At 36.9% G+C, this 12,498-nt stretch overlaps 2 pseudogenes; one reads left to right on the forward strand and one right to left on the reverse strand.

The window, feature by feature from the left end:
- The window catches only part of LOC123862176 (vasculin-like), an 85,228-nt pseudogene extending 76,262 nt beyond the window's left edge, over nucleotides 1-8,966 (reverse strand).
- A 20-nt stretch (nucleotides 8,967-8,986) lies between these two features.
- Nucleotides 8,987-9,284, forward strand: LOC123862428 (non-histone chromosomal protein HMG-14-like; annotated as a pseudogene).
- The last annotated feature ends 3,214 nt before the right edge of the window (nucleotides 9,285-12,498 follow it).

Genomic DNA, 12,498 nt, shown 5'->3' on the forward strand with positions numbered 1-12,498 from the left:
TTTGCATGAATCCTATCCAGCTATACTCATTTATAGTGCTTGGCTTTTGTGACATTTAGGTATCCTTCAATAAATCTTTTTAATTTTAACTAGTTTTACTCTGTTTCTGTTCTTTTTTTTTTGGTGTAGTGTTCTATGATTCATTGCTTGCGTATAACACCCAGTGCTCCATTCAGTATGTGCCCTCTTTAATACCCATCACCAGGCTAAACCATCCCCCCACCCCTCTCCCCTCTAGAAGTTTCTGTTCTTTTCAACTTTGATGAAAACATTCTTATGTACTACTTTTTGGACATAAACTTATGCAATTATTTTTCTAGGATAATTTCCTGTAAGTGGATTACTGGATTAATGAGAATTCATATTCAATTTTTCAGGTATCTTTTGCCTGAATTTGTGCTTTACCTTCCCAGCTTCTGGTAATATTCAGGGGGATGATAAATACCCATGTGGCATATTGCCAAACATATAGTACTTTAGACAGGGTCTAGTCAGGAGCCAGAAACCACACCAGTCATTTGGGCAGGGGAAATTTGATATAAAGAATTTTTTTATGATTTACAAGATGGGTAACTATTAATAGAGATTAAATAGAACACCAAAATCTATAGAGGTAACATCTCTAGAGAGTGGCTACTATCCTGAGAGCTGAGGGGAAAATCAACAAGGGAGGAACTGCGGGGAAGGTCCTGCAGGTCTGAGATTCAGAGCTTTAAGGAGAGGGTGTGGTTGCCACTGGACTGTGCTGTTCACCACTATGGTGATGAAGGAACTTGCTTTGAAAGCTGAGAGCCGCCATTCTTATGGTGGTCTTTGCTGACAGGCACCTACTCCTGAATTGCCAGGAAAACCACTCGCTGCTGGGACTGCTGTAAGGTCCTTCTTCCACTTGGAGGTTGGCAGTGTCCCTCCAGGACTCTGGAATGGCTGTATCTAATAGTGAGCCAACTTGCAAAATAGAAATCTAGTCTGCAGGGAAAACAAAGTGGGTTTGAAGTCGGGAAGCAATACAGTGATACCTGCAAATGTGGTCAGTGTGTTCTGACTATAATTTAAATCCATTAACAGAATAGTTTTGATATAATAGAAGATAAGGCAACAAAAATCCTTTTGCTTTTCTCTATACAAAATAGTGTATTTGGGTACAATCCTATTTGATCTGAAGCTATTTTGAGCATGAGAAAAGTTTCTAATATTTTAAAAATTCCATCTTTGGGCTATAATTCTGTATCACCATCTGGCAAAGTGATGGAATGGTTTGTTTCATCATTCAGTTTTACTACCCGAGTGAAAACCAGATAGTGCTTGAGTCCAGAGAGAATTTTATTGATTTAAGTTTAATACTGTGTATTAATCTTGCTGTGAACAGCCTTTCCTACTCATCAGATTCCCTATATGCTGCTTACAATTATTTTCCGTGTATAACCCGCAAGCCTTTTCAAATGCATTTGTCTCATGGGAATCCAAAAGCTCTAGAAACGTTGTGGTGTGTATTTCAGTGGTTGCAATTTCAAGGTGCAGCAACACCTGGTAAGACCATCACAATTCATCTGCTGTCTCTTAGGGATGTAGTAAATTTTCCAATGAACTAGGTATTTTTTTTTCTTTTCTTTAAAGATTTTTTTAATTTATTTGTTAGAGAGAGAGAGCGTGGGCAAGAGAGAGTGAGTGAGAGTACAAGCAGGGGGAGCTGCAGGCAGAGGGAGAAACAGGCTCCCTGCTGAGCAAGGAGCCCAATGCGGGACTTGATCCCAGGGCACTGGGATCATGACCTGAGCCGAAAGCAGCCGCCCAACCGACTGAGCCACCCAGGCGTCCCTAGATATTTTTTCTGTATTTATTTCTCTTTTTTCCTCCACATTGCACCTGCTCAACAAATTAAAGAAAGTTATTCTAAAATGCTATTTGACTACAAGTGTTATTTATATAGAATAGTAATCACTGCTGATTTTTTTTAACGAGTAAAAGCCTTCCTCTTATTAGCATCCTATATTATACTGTCTGAATTCACACTCCCATCATGTCTCACTAGACTATTAGGCTAGCCTACTAAATTGTTGTCCATACTCTATTCTTATGTGCCCCAAATCTGCCCTCCATACTTCATCTCTGAGGTCTTTCCAAAAGACCTGATCTTGTTCCATATCAGCTTTTCTCCAGGGTTTAAAAACTCCCAGTTGCTCCCCAATGACTAAGTTCCTTTGTGACGAGACCATCAACACCAACTGCTCATCCCCTTATATTCTGTACCTTAGTTGCCTGACCCATTGGCCATTTTGCACAAGTGCATGCTATTTTGTACCTACTGGGTTTCTACTTGTCCTTCCAGACTCAGACTAAGGTTTGCCATAAAGATGTTTGGAAAGAGTTCCTTAATCTGTGCCACCAGTGTTTTATTGCAGTACTCATTCAGACATTTCAAATATTTGACCACTTACTGTGTGCAACGGTCGAGAATAGAGAGTGATGAGGTAAAAAGATGGGAGATTTTAGGGAGGATGACTGACTTCTCTGAAGTAATGTTGAACAGAGAGGTCCATGAACAGATGGACTGAATCAAGTGGTTGTCTGGGGGAAGAGCATTTCAGGCATAGGGTAAGTGCAAAGGCCCTGAGGTAGGAATGTGCTTTGGTATAGAAGGAATAACATAGAGAATGTTTGGCAGGAGAAGAGGGAGCAAAGGGGAGTGGTTAGAAACAAGGTTGGATACTGAGGTGGGATGAAGGCAGATCACATAAGACCTTGTAGGCCATGGAAAAGATTTTGGGTTTTATTCTGAGTGAGATGGGATACGCAATATTGTGTAAGAGGATATAGAATTAGGTCCTTCTCCCCCATTTGCTTTCATGGTAGAAAAAAACTAATTCTTTAGAACACAGGAACATGACATTTTTCAGTTAAAATCCTTTTCACTTTTGCAGCAAAACCTGATGGGCAACAGTGGGTTAACCTGCTTTTTTCCCTTTTTGTGTGTAGAAGATATATTTAGGTGAAAGGAAATGATGATTCTTGGAAAAATCAGTTTCTTCTTATCAAATCTCTGAAAATGAAAAAGGCTCACAATTTTTGCAATTTCTTGGAAAATAGCCTATTCAGTAGTAGTTTTTGATCATGTATTAACCCATATTGATCAAATCAAAGTGTCACAATGGCTCATTGTTTTTGTATTGTTTTGCTTTATCACTTTATGTCTGAATACATGGGCCATATTTGTGATTTAAATTACTCTTTAAAAATTCATAGTAAAACCTTGACAGAGGCAACAAAAATAGAAACAGAAGTATACAATTGTTTTCACTATGGAAAGGACTTTTTTAAGAAGTGAAAAGATCTTTATCGTTTTATAGAATGAATTAATGTTCAATTTGCATGACTTTTGCAACTTAATGGGAATTCTAAAAGTAATATAAGATATAATGTACCTGGAATTTTAACTGACTTTTAAAAAGAAAAAGGATATTTTAAAATCATGGACAGCCTTACGATTAAAACCAAAGTATATGTTAGAAATTCTGTGTGGAGGTCAAGGATATGGAAATCTTAACAGTGCTGTAGTTTGTCCAATCAAAGTTGATATGGTTATGTCATTCAGTTTATATTATGTGCCCTACTCCAGTTTTGATATGAATTTTGGAAGTCCAGCACCAAAACTGAAACTGGAGTCTACCTCTAAAGAGCTATATTTACCTCTTTTGAATAACTGAGGATTTTACATGACTTAACATCTAAACCTACCACACAAATTGGTCAATAAAAAATTTAGTTTTGACAACATTAGAATAACAACAAAAAAGTTCAACCACATAAAACTGTACCAAAGAGATTTTTTTTTTAAGATTATATTTATTTATTTGTGTGAGAGAGAATGAGAGAGAGCACATGAGAGGGGGGAGGGTCAGAGGGAGAAGCAGACTCCCTGCCGAGCAGGGAGCCCGATGCGGGACTCAATCCAGGGACTCCGGGATCATGACCTGAGCCGAAGGCAGTCGCTCAACCAACTGAGCCACCCAGGCGCCCCTGTACCAAAGAGATTTAAAGTGCATTAGAATCCAATGGGGAAAATGGGTGAAGGGGAGTGGGAAATACAGGCTTGGAATGAGTGTCACAGGAATAAAAGGCATGGCAGGAGGAATAGTCAATGATATTTTAATAGTGTTGTATGGTGACAGATGGTACACTTGTGGTGAGCATAGCATAATGTATAAACTTGTGGAACCACTATGTTGTACACTGGAAACTAATGTAACATTGTGTGTCAACTATACTCAAATTAAAAAAAAACTTTTAAAATGTACTAAAAGGATAAAAGTAGGGTTCCAATTCAATATATAGCATAAAGCAACTATGTTTTACAAAAATATTTCTATGAATAATGCTAATAATGATGATGATAATAATAACTGAGGAAAAAAAAAAAGAATCCAATGGGAGCACAGATTTTAATGCATGTTCATGTTTCTACTGCCCCAAATCTTATATTCAGTACAAGAAGGTGGTGGTGATGAAATGGGTCTCCCCATATGTTTAAAAGCAATTACACCAAAAAAGGAGAGACAGGATGAACCAGCATGAAACTTTCTCTGAAAGTATTTTAGAGTTGCCCTTCCCTACGCTTATCATATGTTAGATATAGGTTATTCAGTTTTGGATACTTGATGTTTTATCAAAAAGTAGAATATTTCTGTTCTTTTAAAGTCTCATGTTTAAGGCTTCCATACTTCCCAGAATTTCATTAGAGTTCCAGAAGATATTAAATATAAAACTAGATTTTTTTAAATTTTATTTTTTTATTATGTTCAATTAGCCAACATATAATAAATACGTCATTAGTTTTTGATGTAGTGTTCAATGATTCATTTAAAACTAGATTTTTTAAAAACTTGCTGAATTAGTGTTCCATTCATGTTCAAGTTAGACAAAGCCCACATGATCCAACAAACACCATTTCATTAACAGTTCTTTCTGACATTCTTTTGGTCTGTGTGTGTGTATGTGTGTGTGTGTTCTCAAATAACCAAAGAACTTAATATTGAGGAAATAAGAATGATTTGACTTAGCCCATACACTCAGAGTGATAACTTTTGAATAAAGCATAGTGCAGTGGATTTGGCCAGAGAGAAGGACTAACAGAGGGAAAAAGCCCATGTTCAGTCCGCTGTGATGTGGCCCGACTACCTGGTCAGGCTCTGTGTAAGAGTGCCGGGAGTTCCAGATCCTGTTAACTAGCTGTCAAAATACTCCCAGAAAAATTAGCCTGCCTAAATGCTTTTGTTGTGATGTGTTCTAATCCTCCTGTGCCATACTTTGTTCTGGCCTCAAAGTACTTGGGATAGTTTCAGGAAGATTATGGAGACAGAAAACACTTTGCTGGGAAGGTGGCATTGGGGGAGGAGGTGATAGGTTCTGTCTGGTAATTTTGTATCCCAAGGGGCATATTTTTACTATGTCTGTTTAGTCCCCAATTCCCATGATTGTAGTCAAGGAAGTCAGGACAGAAGATTCAGAAAAATTAAAAATGCACAAACAAGTGGTCTCACAAAGAGGCAGTAAAATTCAGGATCTGTGGAAGCCAGGAATGGGAAATTCTTAAAAAAAGAAATTACGATACTCTTGCAAGAGAACTAGTAAGAAGACGCAGGAATGGGATTAATTAAAGAAAGGGAGATATAAATATTGAGAAAGAAATAGTGTAGATGAACAAACATCCAATTTTCTTCACATTCAGTGAAGCTTCCACGGCTGTTTTTCACATTTTGTGACAGAAAAATTTGTCTGTGATATTAGAGCCCCTTACAACAGGAAATGTTCAGACTTTCTGATTCTGCATTTTCTGAACATGGATGGTTCCTCTCACATGGCTTGGCCCTTCAGAGATGTTCTTGTAACTGCATTTCTCCTGCTAATCAACCCGGCAGGCCTTGGAGGTTATTAACACTGGCCTACTTTCATAGTCCTGAGCTGAAGCCACAGGGTATCTAGTTGTATAGAGAAACCCAGACAGAGGAAATGGCAGTGTTTCTATGTCTTTATGGGGAAGAAATCATCCCTGTTAATTAAATGAAGAGTTTGAAAGGTGCTTGGAGAATTGTTTGTAGCTTTCCTGTGGAAAAAGTTTTCTTTGTCATGTCTTTGGAAGTCAAGGCTCCAGTTCAAGTTTTTCCTTTGTGATTTAGAATCTGAACATTTTTTACTAAGGAAAATTAATCTTTGCAATTAAATCTCTAACTATAAATAAAAAACATAGATCTCAAATGTAGATTTGGATTATCTACCCCTCTACTGTTTTAATTAGCGCTTTAAGGAAATGGTTTAGAGATCGAAAGTGGTGACATATATCATGGTCAAAAGCCCAATTTTTAAGTGGATTTTTAACTGTCATCTGTGTGATCTTCCTTGATTATTTGCTACAAATTCTGGGGGTTGAGAATGGTGTCTACAATTAACTAGGGCACAATTAGTGAGCCTACCACTCCTTTAGTCTGTGTGTTGCTGCCGAGTTGCTGCCTTGTTTAGAGTGCATTACCATTTTGTCCATTAAGGAGAATAGAAGGGCAGCTCTGGGATCCCAAAGTAAGTCTTCCACTATTTGCTAAACAATGGAAAGAGCTTACATTTTGGAGCCAAAGCTGGGTTCACATTTCTGCCTGACCTCTTTTCTTTTGTGTGGATCCTAGGATGGTTGCTTATTTCTTCAACCTTCATTAGAAATATGAGAATTTTGTACACTGGTTGTGTCATCTGAGATGCTGCTATGCACCTGATAGGCAATTTTTAAATAATAGATACTTTAGTATTTAGGCATTGATTAATAAAATATTGTCACTTTGAATCTTAGAATTGAAATCATCTAGTGTTTATATACATCTTCATTCTTGACTCAGGTACTTAAGGATTCAGGCATTTGGAAGAGATGTATTTACTAGGTCTTCAAATTATTTGCATGCAAGTTTTCACAGAGAAGGCATTAAATTGCATTTTGAGCACTCATTATCTCCAAGGTCATCTTCTCAAACCACCCCTTCTCCCCAATATACTACTTATCAGGGAGAACTACATATGTTGCACTCTGATTTTTCTCTGCACTGTTGTAGTTATTGCACAAAATGTTGCTGACCTCTCTTTCTTCATCCTCTACCTCAGAACTCAATACAAACATATGTCCACCACCCTTACTCCACTTACCCAGTAGACTGATAACTTCTCTCTTTCATAGTCTCTAACTAAGCCCTCCTTTGCATTTAGAGTCCCTAAGTTAAACTCACTCTCCCCTGGCTGTTGTCACCCACATTGGTATAAATAGTAATTGTTCAAGGTCACATAAGATTACCTTTTTAATAGCCTTTAATTCTTCCAGCTGTTTTATAACTTGGATCCTTCCAGAGACTTTTAAAGTTGCCAGGATTCTTTTTACCTGAATGTTTAAAATACGCGAAACAAAAATTTCAAACAAAAATACACTGAAGAATCTTCATATTAAAATCATTTGTTTCTGATGTTGCAATTATGTATCATGCTTCAACTAAGTAGTAAATGTATAAATAAAGATGCCTGTTTTTGTAGTGCTTTAAGAAATAGAATAAAATTAACAAGAAAATCAATTCTAGTTATTGATCAGACTCTGGAAAGGGTCTGTATAAAGCAGGGGTTGGCAAACAATAGCCTGTCAAATCTGGCCCACTGTCTCTGTAGGGCTTGCAATCTAAGAATGGTTTTTACATTTTTAAGTGGTTGAGAAAACATCAAAAGTAGAATAGTATTTTTTTAAAGTAGAATAATATTTCACAATACATGAAAATAATATAAACCCCAAATTTCAGTATCATAACTAGAGTTTTGTTGGAACACAGCCAGTGTCATTTGTTTACATTGTCTGTGGTTGCTCCTGGGCTATATCGGTAGAGTTCAATGGTTGCAACAGAGATTGTTATGTATGGTCTGCAAAGCCTAAAATATTTACTAGCTGGCCCCTTATAGGGAAAGCTTTCTGGCCTCTGGTCTAAAGCCTTCCCTGTAGGGAATGTCATTTATCTATTTTATGATTTATATTATACTTCCTAAGTGTTTAGGCTTCTTCCATGTTATTAAATGATTTGTCTAACAACCAATGTAAGTGGCAGAGCTTGGGTTTCACATATCTTCTCAACAAGACCAACATTTTACATTTAATGAAAAAAAAATAGTGTTCATGTTGGAAGAAAAATGTGTATTTTAAACATATACAATAATTTTTCTCTTTCAACTACCCAATAGGATTTATTTAGACCTAGGGATTTTCCAAGTAATTTATAAAGACCTTATCCTTGGATTATTTACAATATAATAGATTGGGGAATAAATACATTTATGAAATAGCTGGTGAAATACAGAGTGAATCCATGATATCAAGCTACAGATTTTGTACACACATGCACAGTGAAGGCAGCAGAAAGGTTAGTATGAAATGGGGTTAACCTGGAAAAGAGTTAAAGAGTAGTATTTCCCTTCTAACTTTTGTGATGTATGCTTTTAAATTTTGTCACAAAGATTCAAAATGACATCAAACATAAAATGGAAACTGTTAGATAAACTGGGATAAATCAATTTTGTGTATTTTCTTTTATACTAATTTCTGAATAAATGGTATTCAATAAATGGTAGTTATCATTAGTATATGATATTTTCAGTGGAAAACAGATTGAAAATTCCTGTAGGTAGGGAAAGAATATTTGAAGAGTAAATGACTAATTTTATAAATATATGTATATATATATATTTATATGGAAAACTTTGATCATCTTATAATTAGGCATTGGTTATCTTCTTTTGGCTGAAAGCCTGATGTGGTATAAAAAACTGTACTGTGGGCGGGTGGTCGCAGCAGCTGAGGGGGCGGCCGTGGGAGCAGAAAGAGCATCAGCTCTGGGCGGCCCAGCTTCGCAAATGTTCTCTGTGGACCGTGTATCACGGCGGCCGGCAGGCACCGGCATGCGCCCGCCCCGCGGCCGTGATGCCCAAGAGGAGGGTCAGTTCCGCCAAGGGGATGGCAAAGGAGGTCTCCAAGAGGAGATCAGCAACGTTGTCAGCCACATTGGCTCCTGCAAAAGTGGAAACGAAGCCAAAAAAGGTGGCAGGAAAGGATCAATCTTCAGACAAGTGCAAACAAAGGGGAAAAGAGGAGCAATGGGAAAACAGGATAAAGCGGCTACCCAAGAAACAAAGACTTACCTGCAGAAAATGGAGAAACTAAAAATGAGGACAGTCCAGTCTCTGATAAAGCAGAAGAGAAAGAAGCCAAGTCTAATTAATATCATATACCATGTCTTACCAGTGTTCCCTGTCCCCTTCTTGTACAATCCAGAGGAACATTTCTATTAACTATTTTGTAAATGCAAGTTTTTTAGTAGCTCTAGAAACATTTTTAAGGCGGGAATTCCTCCTCATCCCACTTTTTAAATGTAAATGCTTTTTTTTTTTTTTTTTTTAAGAGGGGAAATCATTTGCTGGTTGTTTCATTTTTGGTACACCCAGAAAATAGTGGGATATTGAATATGAGAGGCTCTGATTGTCTTGGGTGTCATCTCAACATCCTATAGATGAGGTAGTTTTTATGTCCTATAATACTAAGCATACTAAATGGCAATTTGGAGTCAGTTGTGCATTTACTATGTCTTGGACATTTTAAATTATTTCTATTCCCGTGTTGTTTTTGGTAGAATTGTTTCCTAAAGAAAACTACTCCTTTATCTTGGCTCTCCCTGTCAGAATTTTGTGTGCTCTGAAATGTCTTAGTCGTGGTAGTCCAGTTACTAGTTTTACTAGTAACTTAGTTAATGTGCTGTGCAAGACTGAAAATTTGTGTGTATACTATATTAAATTGTGAATTAATGGGACTAAAAATGTAACAGTGCATCAACAGTTGAAGATATTGGTACTTGATATACTGTTAAGGAAAATTTGCCTCCAAATTTTAGGCTGGAAGGTCATGGAAAAACTTTTAGAAAAGAATCACAGCTATGTGATTTTTTAGATTTTCGGTACGTACATTAAGAATTGTGTACAGGGGCACCTGGGTGGCTCAGTTGGTTGAGGGACTGCCTTCGGCTCAGGTCATGATCCTGGAGTCCCAGGATCGAGTCCCGCATCAGGCTCCCTGCTCAGCAGGGAGTCTGCTTCTCCCTCTGACCCTCCTCCCTCTCATGCTCTCTGTCTCTCATTGTCTCTCTCGCAAATAAATAAAATCTTAAAAAAAAAAAAAGAATTGTGTACAAATTGAAATGTCTGTATTGATCCTCGAACAACCAAAAAAACCTCAATTATAAAAAAACTGTACTGTGATGTAGCAACAAATATTATAAAAGCTTTTTATTAAGAATAATTTGAAAAATATGCAAAAGTAGAGAGAATGGTATAATGAGCACTTTGTGTAGCCATCACCCAGCATCAACAATTATCATTTTCGTTTTTAAACACCCCCACCACTGGATTATTTTAAATTATGTGCCTGAAAATGGTGCCTATATGGATCTCGAAAAGGTAACCGCTTAAAAAAATAACATTATCACAATTAAAAATAATATTAAGTCAGCATCCAAATAAAGGACATACATTTGAAATTAGTTACTATGTCTTTAAATCTGTAATTTCCCTGTCCCTCTTTTTTGTCCATGAAATATTTGTTGAAGAAACCAGGGCATTGGCCCTGTAGACTTTCCTGCATTATTAATTTTGCTGATTGCACCACACTGGCATTATCTAACATGTTCCTTTGTCTCCTGTATTTACCTTAAAAGGTATTTGGAAATAGAGGATTGATGAAATTCATGTTCAATTTTAGAACAAGAATACTTCATAGGAGGATCCATCAGGAGGCCAAAGAATATTGTGTGTCTTTCTTTTTATGATTTAGAGGACTTGATCATTGCCTAGATCCATTATTTCATTAGGGTGACATTATAATTCCATCATTCCTTTTTAACTTATTAGTTGGAAAACTTCTCGAAAGGGAAGCTTTTCCTCATCTTCTCACATACACACACATATTAAGCATACTTCTTTGATTATTTTTTCAATCAATTGAAGTTACTATTATTGCTTAAGATATTCCATTTTTTAAAAAATATTGCATTTTTGGATAGTGGGAATTTAGCTACAAAATTTTAAATATTTTTAAAAGGTTCCCTTAATTTATGTCACGAGAGTTTCTGCATGTGATTTTTGTTTAAAGTTTAATTTAAATAGTTTTAATGCTTTTTCTTTATACATGCAATGAATTCTTCAGTGCTTATCATTATTCAACAGAGAATTAAACCTTTCTTTTTTTTTTTTTTTAAAGATTTTATTTATTTATTTGACAGAGAGAGAGAGAGCAAGCGAGCACACAAGCACGGGGAGCAGCAGAGGGAGAAGGAGAAGCAGGCTGTCCGCTGAGCTGGGAGCCCAATGTGGGGCTCGATCCAAGGACCCTGGGATTGTGACCTGAGCCAAAGGCAGACGCTTAACGAACTGAGCCAACCAGGTGCCCCGAGAATTAAACCTTTCAATTTGAGTTTTGTGCTAGAGATGGCAATCTCCATCCTTCTTCTAAGAGCAGCCCTTCTTGAGTCCTGTAATCATGTCACCTGGGATGAGGCTCCCTGCTTGTCTCTGCCCCCTCACCATTTTTTTTCTTATTTGATGTAGCTTAAAGAAGTTACTTGCAACCAAAAAAGGCTAAGACAGACAGAAATGTTCCTGTCAGTAAACACTAGGTTGAAAATAAAGAGATTTGGTTCTTGCTCTGACTCTGGCACTAAGTAAGATACAATTTATCAAATTGGTCTAAATCAGCATATTCCCCAATGATATCCCTCAAAACCATAATTCTGTGGGATCCTTTGTAAAAGAGTTTCTTGTTCAAATAAATTTGGGAATATTACCTATAATTTCCCTGTCTTGGTATGTCACTAGGCCTGTTAGCATAAAAAGTTCTGAGAATTTTACAGGAAAGAAATCCATTTAACTTGGTATAACTGTGTGGTTTCCTAAGCCTACCTGGGCACAAAATCATTAACACTACTATCTTGTGCCTCTGAGTTCCAAGGTGCACTCTGTGGGAAATGTTGGAATAGCTAATGTCCAGGTCTCTCTTAATTCTGAAAGTTGGATTGTCATGACTAACTGTGTCAGAAATCAAATTTTCTTTCTTCGGTGTGGAACCTGTCCTCTTCTGTCTTCCTCTGCTCAATCATTGAAGCTGACTTTATCTCATCCCAATTATCCTAGGGAAAAATATTCTCGGATATCAGACTTCAGATTGGATGTGAATTTTGGTTGCAATCATTTTCTGAAGAGACCTAGAGAAAAGGAGGTCTGGCTTTGTCAAAATAGATAAAAGATTATTAGGAAGATTAGTGTAGTATTGGAATATTAGATAATTAACTTAGAAAAATGAGAATTTGAAGTCATACAAAATAGAGATTAAAACCTAAAACAGGGCAGTCATCATGGAAATAGAAAATGGAAGAATGAAGTTACTCCTTA

This window comes from Mirounga angustirostris, unplaced genomic scaffold (assembly GCF_029215605.1).
Source record: "Mirounga angustirostris isolate CCGP_5_RB_7025 unplaced genomic scaffold, mMirAng1.0.hap1 SCAF_9, whole genome shotgun sequence".
In the NCBI taxonomy this organism is placed as follows: domain Eukaryota; kingdom Metazoa; phylum Chordata; class Mammalia; order Carnivora; family Phocidae; genus Mirounga; species Mirounga angustirostris.